This window comes from Lithobates pipiens, unplaced genomic scaffold, assembly GCF_037356315.1.
Source record: "Lithobates pipiens isolate NorthernLeopardFrog02 unplaced genomic scaffold, aLitPip1_a1.2 Scaffold_8, whole genome shotgun sequence".
Lineage (NCBI taxonomy): Eukaryota > Metazoa > Chordata > Amphibia > Anura > Ranidae > Lithobates > Lithobates pipiens.
The window spans coordinates 607,846,694-607,856,163 of record NW_027507903.1 but is presented as its reverse complement, the minus strand read 5'-3'; the positions used below and the strand labels follow the sequence as shown (position 1 = coordinate 607,856,163).

General features: G+C 53.0%; 24 non-coding genes across 24 annotated transcripts; all 24 read right to left on the bottom strand.

Moving 5' to 3' along the window:
* Positions 1–235: 235 nt before the first annotated feature.
* On the bottom strand, positions 236–309 carry TRNAT-AGU (transfer RNA threonine (anticodon AGU)). The gene has a single exon. It is a non-coding gene; the product is annotated as a tRNA-Thr (tRNA).
* A 162-nt stretch (positions 310–471) lies between these two features.
* On the bottom strand, positions 472–545 carry TRNAT-AGU (transfer RNA threonine (anticodon AGU)). Its single transcript has one exon. It is a non-coding gene; the product is annotated as a tRNA-Thr (tRNA).
* Positions 546–894: 349 nt separating this feature from the next.
* On the bottom strand, positions 895–976 carry TRNAS-GCU (transfer RNA serine (anticodon GCU)). The gene has a single exon. It is a non-coding gene; the product is annotated as a tRNA-Ser (tRNA).
* A 535-nt stretch (positions 977–1,511) lies between these two features.
* Positions 1,512–1,585, bottom strand: TRNAT-AGU (transfer RNA threonine (anticodon AGU)). The gene has a single exon. It is a non-coding gene; the product is annotated as a tRNA-Thr (tRNA).
* Positions 1,586–1,747: 162 nt separating this feature from the next.
* On the bottom strand, positions 1,748–1,821 carry TRNAT-AGU (transfer RNA threonine (anticodon AGU)). Its single transcript has one exon. It is a non-coding gene; the product is annotated as a tRNA-Thr (tRNA).
* A 350-nt stretch (positions 1,822–2,171) lies between these two features.
* TRNAS-GCU (transfer RNA serine (anticodon GCU)) lies at positions 2,172–2,253 on the bottom strand. Its single transcript has one exon. It is a non-coding gene; the product is annotated as a tRNA-Ser (tRNA).
* A 535-nt stretch (positions 2,254–2,788) lies between these two features.
* On the bottom strand, positions 2,789–2,862 carry TRNAT-AGU (transfer RNA threonine (anticodon AGU)). The gene has a single exon. It is a non-coding gene; the product is annotated as a tRNA-Thr (tRNA).
* A 162-nt stretch (positions 2,863–3,024) lies between these two features.
* TRNAT-AGU (transfer RNA threonine (anticodon AGU)) lies at positions 3,025–3,098 on the bottom strand. The gene has a single exon. It is a non-coding gene; the product is annotated as a tRNA-Thr (tRNA).
* Positions 3,099–3,444: 346 nt separating this feature from the next.
* Positions 3,445–3,526, bottom strand: TRNAS-GCU (transfer RNA serine (anticodon GCU)). The gene has a single exon. It is a non-coding gene; the product is annotated as a tRNA-Ser (tRNA).
* Positions 3,527–3,585: 59 nt separating this feature from the next.
* On the bottom strand, positions 3,586–3,659 carry TRNAT-AGU (transfer RNA threonine (anticodon AGU)). The gene has a single exon. It is a non-coding gene; the product is annotated as a tRNA-Thr (tRNA).
* Positions 3,660–3,821: 162 nt separating this feature from the next.
* TRNAT-AGU (transfer RNA threonine (anticodon AGU)) lies at positions 3,822–3,895 on the bottom strand. The gene has a single exon. It is a non-coding gene; the product is annotated as a tRNA-Thr (tRNA).
* A 347-nt stretch (positions 3,896–4,242) lies between these two features.
* Positions 4,243–4,324, bottom strand: TRNAS-GCU (transfer RNA serine (anticodon GCU)). The gene has a single exon. It is a non-coding gene; the product is annotated as a tRNA-Ser (tRNA).
* A 535-nt stretch (positions 4,325–4,859) lies between these two features.
* Positions 4,860–4,933, bottom strand: TRNAT-AGU (transfer RNA threonine (anticodon AGU)). Its single transcript has one exon. It is a non-coding gene; the product is annotated as a tRNA-Thr (tRNA).
* Positions 4,934–5,095: 162 nt separating this feature from the next.
* TRNAT-AGU (transfer RNA threonine (anticodon AGU)) lies at positions 5,096–5,169 on the bottom strand. The gene has a single exon. It is a non-coding gene; the product is annotated as a tRNA-Thr (tRNA).
* A 348-nt stretch (positions 5,170–5,517) lies between these two features.
* Positions 5,518–5,599, bottom strand: TRNAS-GCU (transfer RNA serine (anticodon GCU)). The gene has a single exon. It is a non-coding gene; the product is annotated as a tRNA-Ser (tRNA).
* Positions 5,600–6,134: 535 nt separating this feature from the next.
* TRNAT-AGU (transfer RNA threonine (anticodon AGU)) lies at positions 6,135–6,208 on the bottom strand. The gene has a single exon. It is a non-coding gene; the product is annotated as a tRNA-Thr (tRNA).
* A 162-nt stretch (positions 6,209–6,370) lies between these two features.
* On the bottom strand, positions 6,371–6,444 carry TRNAT-AGU (transfer RNA threonine (anticodon AGU)). The gene has a single exon. It is a non-coding gene; the product is annotated as a tRNA-Thr (tRNA).
* A 345-nt stretch (positions 6,445–6,789) lies between these two features.
* TRNAS-GCU (transfer RNA serine (anticodon GCU)) lies at positions 6,790–6,871 on the bottom strand. Its single transcript has one exon. It is a non-coding gene; the product is annotated as a tRNA-Ser (tRNA).
* Positions 6,872–7,406: 535 nt separating this feature from the next.
* Positions 7,407–7,480, bottom strand: TRNAT-AGU (transfer RNA threonine (anticodon AGU)). Its single transcript has one exon. It is a non-coding gene; the product is annotated as a tRNA-Thr (tRNA).
* Positions 7,481–7,642: 162 nt separating this feature from the next.
* TRNAT-AGU (transfer RNA threonine (anticodon AGU)) lies at positions 7,643–7,716 on the bottom strand. Its single transcript has one exon. It is a non-coding gene; the product is annotated as a tRNA-Thr (tRNA).
* A 348-nt stretch (positions 7,717–8,064) lies between these two features.
* TRNAS-GCU (transfer RNA serine (anticodon GCU)) lies at positions 8,065–8,146 on the bottom strand. The gene has a single exon. It is a non-coding gene; the product is annotated as a tRNA-Ser (tRNA).
* Positions 8,147–8,681: 535 nt separating this feature from the next.
* On the bottom strand, positions 8,682–8,755 carry TRNAT-AGU (transfer RNA threonine (anticodon AGU)). The gene has a single exon. It is a non-coding gene; the product is annotated as a tRNA-Thr (tRNA).
* Positions 8,756–8,917: 162 nt separating this feature from the next.
* Positions 8,918–8,991, bottom strand: TRNAT-AGU (transfer RNA threonine (anticodon AGU)). The gene has a single exon. It is a non-coding gene; the product is annotated as a tRNA-Thr (tRNA).
* A 348-nt stretch (positions 8,992–9,339) lies between these two features.
* TRNAS-GCU (transfer RNA serine (anticodon GCU)) lies at positions 9,340–9,421 on the bottom strand. Its single transcript has one exon. It is a non-coding gene; the product is annotated as a tRNA-Ser (tRNA).
* Between the last annotated feature and the right edge of the window lie 49 nt (positions 9,422–9,470).

Below are 9,470 nucleotides of genomic sequence, written 5' to 3'. Positions count from 1 at the left end.
TTGATGGGAAGGCGGGCTCCCTCCAAAGAATAAGTCCCCTGCATTCAAAAGGGCACCCAGGACTGATCTTTAGCCTGATAGGCTGATATGTACAGTGGGAATTTTTCAAGTCGTTGGAGGCAGGGTCTTGCCTGGGTCCAGCGCTGGGTCGGTGGGCTACCACGCTTGGGAGACTGAGGGGTGACATTCAGCTTGCGCAATACTGAAAATGTTAGAAATGGATGGACTCCACGGCAGGCACTGCTGAGATTTGAACTCAGGATCTCCTGTTTACTAGACAGGCGCTTTCACCAACTAAGCCACAGCGCCCCACTTGGGGGATAGCTCTTTGTGAGAATTTTTCAAATCTTTGGAGGCAAGGTCTTCCCTCAAGCTAGCACTGGGTTGGAAACCTACCACGCTTGGGAGACTCAAGGCTGCCATTAAGCTTGCGCAAAACTGAAAACGTTATAAATGGAAAGACTCCACGGCAGGCACTGCTGAGATTTGAACTCAGGATCTCCTGTTTACTAGACAGGCGCTTTCACCAACTAAGCCACAGCGCCTCACGTGGTGCACATCCTTTGCAACCCAGTCAAGTGCAGAGTGGGTGCAGGGGGCAGTGCAGTGCGTAACAGGAATGCGGGGGCTGGAGCTGGGGGGTATTGGGGGGGGGGGGGGGGCGGCTCGCACAGAAGTTAAAGCTGTGGACAGAGGGGAGTACAAAAGTGGGAGAGGGTGGGTCTGACTGAGTGCAGAGGGGAGAGCTGTGGATTGGGCCGAGGAGGGGGCATGGAAGGGAGGTAGAATGTCTAGGTCCAGGTTGACAGTGCCTTTTTTTCTATGTGTACAAGACCTTTGTGCCATGAAATGCTTTACGTTAAGCACGTTTACATTGATTACGAACTAAACTACCGACGAGGATGGGATTCGAACCCATGCGTGCAGAGCACAATGGATTAGCAGTCCATCGCCTTAACCACTCGGCCACCTCGTCATGTGTAACCTAGAACCTTGGGCCGTTTCTTGTCTGTGGCTTTTGAGAAGGGCTTAGCCAGATTGCGGCAATCTGGGAGGGCGCACGGAGAGTCAGCCAGGAGACTGAGTATGTCTGAGCACCACGTCCTCCTGGGGCAATATGCTTCCTTCTGAGAGGCACCACCTTCGGTGACCCCCTTGGTGATTGACGTAGGCCATAGCCATGGCATTGTCCAACTGGATTCCCATCTGAGGTTCTCACAGAAGAAGAGGTATGCAACATTGAAGGGAGGCCTGAATTGTCCTGTGCTCCAGAATGTTGATGGGAAGGCGGGCTCCCTCCAAAGAATAAGTCCCCTGCATTCAAAAGGGCACACAGGACTGATCTTTAGCCTGATAGGCTGATATGTACAGTGGGAATTTTTCAAGTCGTTGGAGGCAGGGTCTTGCCTGGGTCCAGCGCTGGGTCGGTGGGCTACCACGCTTGGGAGACTGAGGGGTGACATTCAGCTTGCGCAATACTGAAAATGTTAGAAATGGATGGACTCCACGGCAGGCACTGCTGAGATTTGAACTCAGGATCTCCTGTTTACTAGACAGGCGCTTTCACCAACTAAGCCACAGCGCCCCACTTGGGGGATAGCTCTTTGTGAGAATTTTTCAAATCTTTGGAGGCAAGGTCTTCCCTCAAGCTAGCACTGGGTTGGAAACCTACCACGCTTGGGAGACTCAAGGCTGCCATTAAGCTTGCGCAAAACTGAAAACGTTATAAATGGAAAGACTCCACGGCAGGCACTGCTGAGATTTGAACTCAGGATCTCCTGTTTACTAGACAGGCGCTTTCACCAACTAAGCCACAGCGCCTCACGTGGTGCACATCCTTTGCAACCCAGTCAAGTGCAGAGTGGGTGCAGGGGGCAGTGCAGGGCGTAACAGGAATGCGGGGGCTGGAGCTGGGGGGTATTGGGGGGGGGGGGGGGGGCGGCTCGCACAGAAGTTAAAGCTGTGGACAGAGGGGAGTACAAAAGTGGGACAGGGTGGGTCTGACTGAGTGCAGAGGGGAGAGCTGTGGATTGGGCCGAGGAGGGGGCATGGAAGGGAGGTAGAATGTCTAGGTCCAGGTTGACAGTGCCTTTTTTTCTATGTGTACAAGACCTTTGTGCCATGAAATGCTTTACGTTAAGCACGTTTACATTGATTACGAACTAAACTACCGACGAGGATGGGATTCGAACCCATGCGTGCAGAGCACAATGGATTAGCAGTCCATCGCCTTAACCACTCGGCCACCTCGTCATGTGTAACCTAGAACCTTGGGCCGTTTCTTGTCTGTGGCTTTTGAGAAGGGCTTAGCCAGATTGCGGCAATCTGGGAGGGCGCACGGAGAGTCAGCCAGGAGACTGAGTATGTCTGAGCACCACGTCCTCCTGGGGCAATATGCTTCCTTCTGAGAGGCACCACCTTCGGTGACCCCCTTGGTGATTGACGTAGGCCATAGCCATGGCATTGTCCAACTGGATTCCCATCTGAGGTTCTCACAGAAGAAGAGGTATGCAACATTGAAGGGAGGCCTGAATTGTCCTGTGCTCCAGAATGTTGATGGGAAGGCGGGCTCCCTCCAAAGAATAAGTCCCCTGCATTCAAAAGGGCACCCAGGACTGATCTTTAGCCTGATAGGCTGATATGTACAGTGGGAATTTTTCAAGTCGTTGGAGGCAGGGTCTTGCCTGGGTCCAGCGCTGGGTCGGTGGGCTACCACGCTTGGGAGACTGAGGGGTGACATTCAGCTTGCGCAATACTGAAAATGTTAGAAATGGATGGACTCCACGGCAGGCACTGCTGAGATTTGAACTCAGGATCTCCTGTTTACTAGACAGGCGCTTTCACCAACTAAGCCACAGCGCCCCACTTGGGGGATAGCTCTTTGTGAGAATTTTTCAAATCTTTGGAGGCAAGGTCTTCCCTCAAGCTAGCACTGGGTTGGAAACCTACCACGCTTGGGAGACTCAAGGCTGCCATTAAGCTTGCGCAAAACTGAAAACGTTATAAATGGAAAGACTCCACGGCAGGCACTGCTGAGATTTGAACTCAGGATCTCCTGTTTACTAGACAGGCGCTTTCACCAACTAAGCCACAGCGCCTCACGTGGTGCACATCCTTTGCAACCCAGTCAAGTGCAGAGTGGGTGCAGGGGGCAGTGCAGGGCGTAACAGGAATGCGGGGGCTGGAGCTGGGGGGTATTGGGGGGGGGGGGGCGGCTCGCACAGAAGTTAAAGCTGTGGACAGAGGGGAGTACAAAAGTGGGACAGGGTGGGTCTGACTGAGTGCAGAGGGGAGAGCTGTGGATTGGGCCGAGGAGGGGGCATGGAAGGGAGGTAGAATGTCTAGGTCCAGGTTGACAGTGCCTTTTTTTCTATGTGTACAAGACCTTTGTGCCATGAAATGCTTTACGTTAAGCACGTTTACATTGATTACGAACTAAACTACCGACGAGGATGGGATTCGAACCCATGCGTGCAGAGCACAATGGATTAGCAGTCCATCGCCTTAACCACTCGGCCACCTCGTCATGTGTAACCTAGAACCTTGGGCCGTTTCTTGTCTGTGGCTTTTGAGAAGGGCTTAGCCAGGCACTGCTGAGATTTGAACTCAGGATCTCCTGTTTACTAGACAGGCGCTTTCACCAACTAAGCCACAGCGCCCCACTTGGGGGATAGCTCTTTGTGAGAATTTTTCAAATCTTTGGAGGCAAGGTCTTCCCTCAAGCTAGCACTGGGTTGGAAACCTACCACGCTTGGGAGACTCAAGGCTGCCATTAAGCTTGCGCAAAACTGAAAACGTTATAAATGGAAAGACTCCACGGCAGGCACTGCTGAGATTTGAACTCAGGATCTCCTGTTTACTAGACAGGCGCTTTCACCAACTAAGCCACAGCGCCTCACGTGGTGCACATCCTTTGCAACCCAGTCAAGTGCAGAGTGGGTGCAGGGGGCAGTGCAGGGCGTAACAGGAATGCGGGGGCTGGAGCTGGGGGGTATTGGGGGGGGGGGGGGCGGCTCGCACAGAAGTTAAAGCTGTGGACAGAGGGGAGTACAAAAGTGGGACAGGGTGGGTCTGACTGAGTGCAGAGGGGAGAGCTGTGGATTGGGCCGAGGAGGGGGCATGGAAGGGAGGTAGAATGTCTAGGTCCAGGTTGACAGTGCCTTTTTTTCTATGTGTACAAGACCTTTGTGCCATGAAATGCTTTACGTTAAGCACGTTTACATTGATTACGAACTAAACTACCGACGAGGATGGGATTCGAACCCATGCGTGCAGAGCACAATGGATTAGCAGTCCATCGCCTTAACCACTCGGCCACCTCGTCATGTGTAACCTAGAACCTTGGGCCGTTTCTTGTCTGTGGCTTTTGAGAAGGGCTTAGCCAGATTGCGGCAATCTGGGAGGGCGCACGGAGAGTCAGCCAGGAGACTGAGTATGTCTGAGCACCACGTCCTCCTGGGGCAATATGCTTCCTTCTGAGAGGCACCACCTTCGGTGACCCCCTTGGTGATTGACGTAGGCCATAGCCATGGCATTGTCCAACTGGATTCCCATCTGAGGTTCTCACAGAAGAAGAGGTATGCAACATTGAAGGGAGGCCTGAATTGTCCTGTGCTCCAGAATGTTGATGGGAAGGCGGGCTCCCTCCAAAGAATAAGTCCCCTGCATTCAAAAGGGCACCCAGGACTGATCTTTAGCCTGATAGGCTGATATGTACAGTGGGAATTTTTCAAGTCGTTGGAGGCAGGGTCTTGCCTGGGTCCAGCGCTGGGTCGGTGGGCTACCACGCTTGGGAGACTGAGGGGTGACATTCAGCTTGCGCAATACTGAAAATGTTAGAAATGGATGGACTCCACGGCAGGCACTGCTGAGATTTGAACTCAGGATCTCCTGTTTACTAGACAGGCGCTTTCACCAACTAAGCCACAGCGCCCCACTTGGGGGATAGCTCTTTGTGAGAATTTTTCAAATCTTTGGAGGCAAGGTCTTCCCTCAAGCTAGCACTGGGTTGGAAACCTACCACGCTTGGGAGACTCAAGGCTGCCATTAAGCTTGCGCAAAACTGAAAACGTTATAAATGGAAAGACTCCACGGCAGGCACTGCTGAGATTTGAACTCAGGATCTCCTGTTTACTAGACAGGCGCTTTCACCAACTAAGCCACAGCGCCTCACGTGGTGCACATCCTTTGCAACCCAGTCAAGTGCAGAGTGGGTGCAGGGGGCAGTGCAGGGCGTAACAGGAATGCGGGGGCTGGAGCTGGGGGGTATTGGGGGGGGGGGGGGGCGGCTCGCACAGAAGTTAAAGCTGTGGACAGAGGGGAGTACAAAAGTGGGACAGGGTGGGTCTGACTGAGTGCAGAGGGGAGAGCTGTGGATTGGGCCGAGGAGGGGGCATGGAAGGGAGGTAGAATGTCTAGGTCCAGGTTGACAGTGCCTTTTTTTCTATGTGTACAAGACCTTTGTGCCATGAAATGCTTTACGTTAAGCACGTTTACATTGATTACGAACTAAACTACCGACGAGGATGGGATTCGAACCCATGCGTGCAGAGCACAATGGATTAGCAGTCCATCGCCTTAACCACTCGGCCACCTCGTCATGTGTAACCTAGAACCTTGGGCCGTTTCTTGTCTGTGGCTTTTGAGAAGGGCTTAGCCAGATTGCGGCAATCTGGGAGGGCGCACGGAGAGTCAGCCAGGAGACTGAGTATGTCTGAGCACCACGTCCTCCTGGGGCAATATGCTTCCTTCTGAGAGGCACCACCTTCGGTGACCCCCTTGGTGATTGACGTAGGCCATAGCCATGGCATTGTCCAACTGGATTCCCATCTGAGGTTCTCACAGAAGAAGAGGTATGCAACATTGAAGGGAGGCCTGAATTGTCCTGTGCTCCAGAATGTTGATGGGAAGGCGGGCTCCCTCCAAAGAATAAGTCCCCTGCATTCAAAAGGGCACCCAGGACTGATCTTTAGCCTGATAGGCTGATATGTACAGTGGGAATTTTTCAAGTCGTTGGAGGCAGGGTCTTGCCTGGGTCCAGCGCTGGGTCGGTGGGCTACCACGCTTGGGAGACTGAGGGGTGACATTCAGCTTGCGCAATACTGAAAATGTTAGAAATGGATGGACTCCACGGCAGGCACTGCTGAGATTTGAACTCAGGATCTCCTGTTTACTAGACAGGCGCTTTCACCAACTAAGCCACAGCGCCCCACTTGGGGGATAGCTCTTTGTGAGAATTTTTCAAATCTTTGGAGGCAAGGTCTTCCCTCAAGCTAGCACTGGGTTGGAAACCTACCACGCTTGGGAGACTCAAGGCTGCCATTAAGCTTGCGCAAAACTGAAAACGTTATAAATGGAAAGACTCCACGGCAGGCACTGCTGAGATTTGAACTCAGGATCTCCTGTTTACTAGACAGGCGCTTTCACCAACTAAGCCACAGCGCCTCACGTGGTGCACATCCTTTGCAACCCAGTCAAGTGCAGAGTGGGTGCAGGGGGCAGTGCAGGGCGTAACAGGAATGCGGGGGCTGGAGCTGGGGGGTATTGGGGGGGGGGGGCGGCTCGCACAGAAGTTAAAGCTGTGGACAGAGGGGAGTACAAAAGTGGGACAGGGTGGGTCTGACTGAGTGCAGAGGGGAGAGCTGTGGATTGGGCCGAGGAGGGGGCATGGAAGGGAGGTAGAATGTCTAGGTCCAGGTTGACAGTGCCTTTTTTTCTATGTGTACAAGACCTTTGTGCCATGAAATGCTTTACGTTAAGCACGTTTACATTGATTACGAACTAAACTACCGACGAGGATGGGATTCGAACCCATGCGTGCAGAGCACAATGGATTAGCAGTCCATCGCCTTAACCACTCGGCCACCTCGTCATGTGTAACCTAGAACCTTGGGCCGTTTCTTGTCTGTGGCTTTTGAGAAGGGCTTAGCCAGATTGCGGCAATCTGGGAGGGCGCACGGAGAGTCAGCCAGGAGACTGAGTATGTCTGAGCACCACGTCCTCCTGGGGCAATATGCTTCCTTCTGAGAGGCACCACCTTCGGTGACCCCCTTGGTGATTGACGTAGGCCATAGCCATGGCATTGTCCAACTGGATTCCCATCTGAGGTTCTCACAGAAGAAGAGGTATGCAACATTGAAGGGAGGCCTGAATTGTCCTGTGCTCCAGAATGTTGATGGGAAGGCGGGCTCCCTCCAAAGAATAAGTCCCCTGCATTCAAAAGGGCACCCAGGACTGATCTTTAGCCTGATAGGCTGATATGTACAGTGGGAATTTTTCAAGTCGTTGGAGGCAGGGTCTTGCCTGGGTCCAGCGCTGGGTCGGTGGGCTACCACGCTTGGGAGACTGAGGGGTGACATTCAGCTTGCGCAATACTGAAAATGTTAGAAATGGATGGACTCCACGGCAGGCACTGCTGAGATTTGAACTCAGGATCTCCTGTTTACTAGACAGGCGCTTTCACCAACTAAGCCACAGCGCCCCACTTGGGGGATAGCTCTTTGTGAGAATTTTTCAAATCTTTGGAGGCAAGGTCTTCCCTCAAGCTAGCACTGGGTTGGAAACCTACCACGCTTGGGAGACTCAAGGCTGCCATTAAGCTTGCGCAAAACTGAAAACGTTATAAATGGAAAGACTCCACGGCAGGCACTGCTGAGATTTGAACTCAGGATCTCCTGTTTACTAGACAGGCGCTTTCACCAACTAAGCCACAGCGCCTCACGTGGTGCACATCCTTTGCAACCCAGTCAAGTGCAGAGTGGGTGCAGGGGGCAGTGCAGGGCGTAACAGGAATGCGGGGGCTGGAGCTGGGGGGTATTGGGGGGGGGGGGGGGCGGCTCGCACAGAAGTTAAAGCTGTGGACAGAGGGGAGTACAAAAGTGGGACAGGGTGGGTCTGACTGAGTGCAGAGGGGAGAGCTGTGGATTGGGCCGAGGAGGGGGCATGGAAGGGAGGTAGAATGTCTAGGTCCAGGTTGACAGTGCCTTTTTTTCTATGTGTACAAGACCTTTGTGCCATGAAATGCTTTACGTTAAGCACGTTTACATTGATTACGAACTAAACTACCGACGAGGATGGGATTCGAACCCATGCGTGCAGAGCACAATGGATTAGCAGTCCATCGCCTTAACCACTCGGCCACCTCGTCATGTGTAACCTAGAACCTTGGGCCGTTTCTTGTCTGTGGCTTTTGAGAAGGGCTTAGCCAGATTGCGGCAATCTGGGAGGGCGCACGGAGAGTCAGCCAGGAGACTGAGTATGTCTGAGCACCACGTCCTCCTGGGGCAATATGCTTCCTTCTGAGAGGCACCACCTTCGGTGACCCCCTTGGTGATTGACGTAGGCCATAGCCATGGCATTGTCCAACTGGATTCCCATCTGAGGTTCTCACAGAAGAAGAGGTATGCAACATTGAAGGGAGGCCTGAATTGTCCTGTGCTCCAGAATGTTGATGGGAAGGCGGGCTCCCTCCAAAGAATAAGTCCCCTGCATTCAAAAGGGCACCCAGGACTGATCTTTAGCCTGATAGGCTGATATGTACAGTGGGAATTTTTCAAGTCGTTGGAGGCAGGGTCTTGCCTGGGTCCAGCGCTGGGTCGGTGGGCTACCACGCTTGGGAGACTGAGGGGTGACATTCAGCTTGCGCAATACTGAAAATGTTAGAAATGGATGGACTCCACGGCAGGCACTGCTGAGATTTGAACTCAGGATCTCCTGTTTACTAGACAGGCGCTTTCACCAACTAAGCCACAGCGCCCCACTTGGGGGATAGCTCTTTGTGAGAATTTTTCAAATCTTTGGAGGCAAGGTCTTCCCTCAAGCTAGCACTGGGTTGGAAACCTACCACGCTTGGGAGACTCAAGGCTGCCATTAAGCTTGCGCAAAACTGAAAACGTTATAAATGGAAAGACTCCACGGCAGGCACTGCTGAGATTTGAACTCAGGATCTCCTGTTTACTAGACAGGCGCTTTCACCAACTAAGCCACAGCGCCTCACGTGGTGCACATCCTTTGCAACCCAGTCAAGTGCAGAGTGGGTGCAGGGGGCAGTGCAGGGCGTAACAGGAATGCGGGGGCTGGAGCTGGGGGGTATTGGGGGGGGGGGGGGGCGGCTCGCACAGAAGTTAAAGCTGTGGACAGAGGGGAGTACAAAAGTGGGACAGGGTGGGTCTGACTGAGTGCAGAGGGGAGAGCTGTGGATTGGGCCGAGGAGGGGGCATGGAAGGGAGGTAGAATGTCTAGGTCCAGGTTGACAGTGCCTTTTTTTCTATGTGTACAAGACCTTTGTGCCATGAAATGCTTTACGTTAAGCACGTTTACATTGATTACGAACTAAACTACCGACGAGGATGGGATTCGAACCCATGCGTGCAGAGCACAATGGATTAGCAGTCCATCGCCTTAACCACTCGGCCACCTCGTCATGTGTAACCTAGAACCTTGGGCCGTTTCTTGTCTGTGGCTTTTGAGAA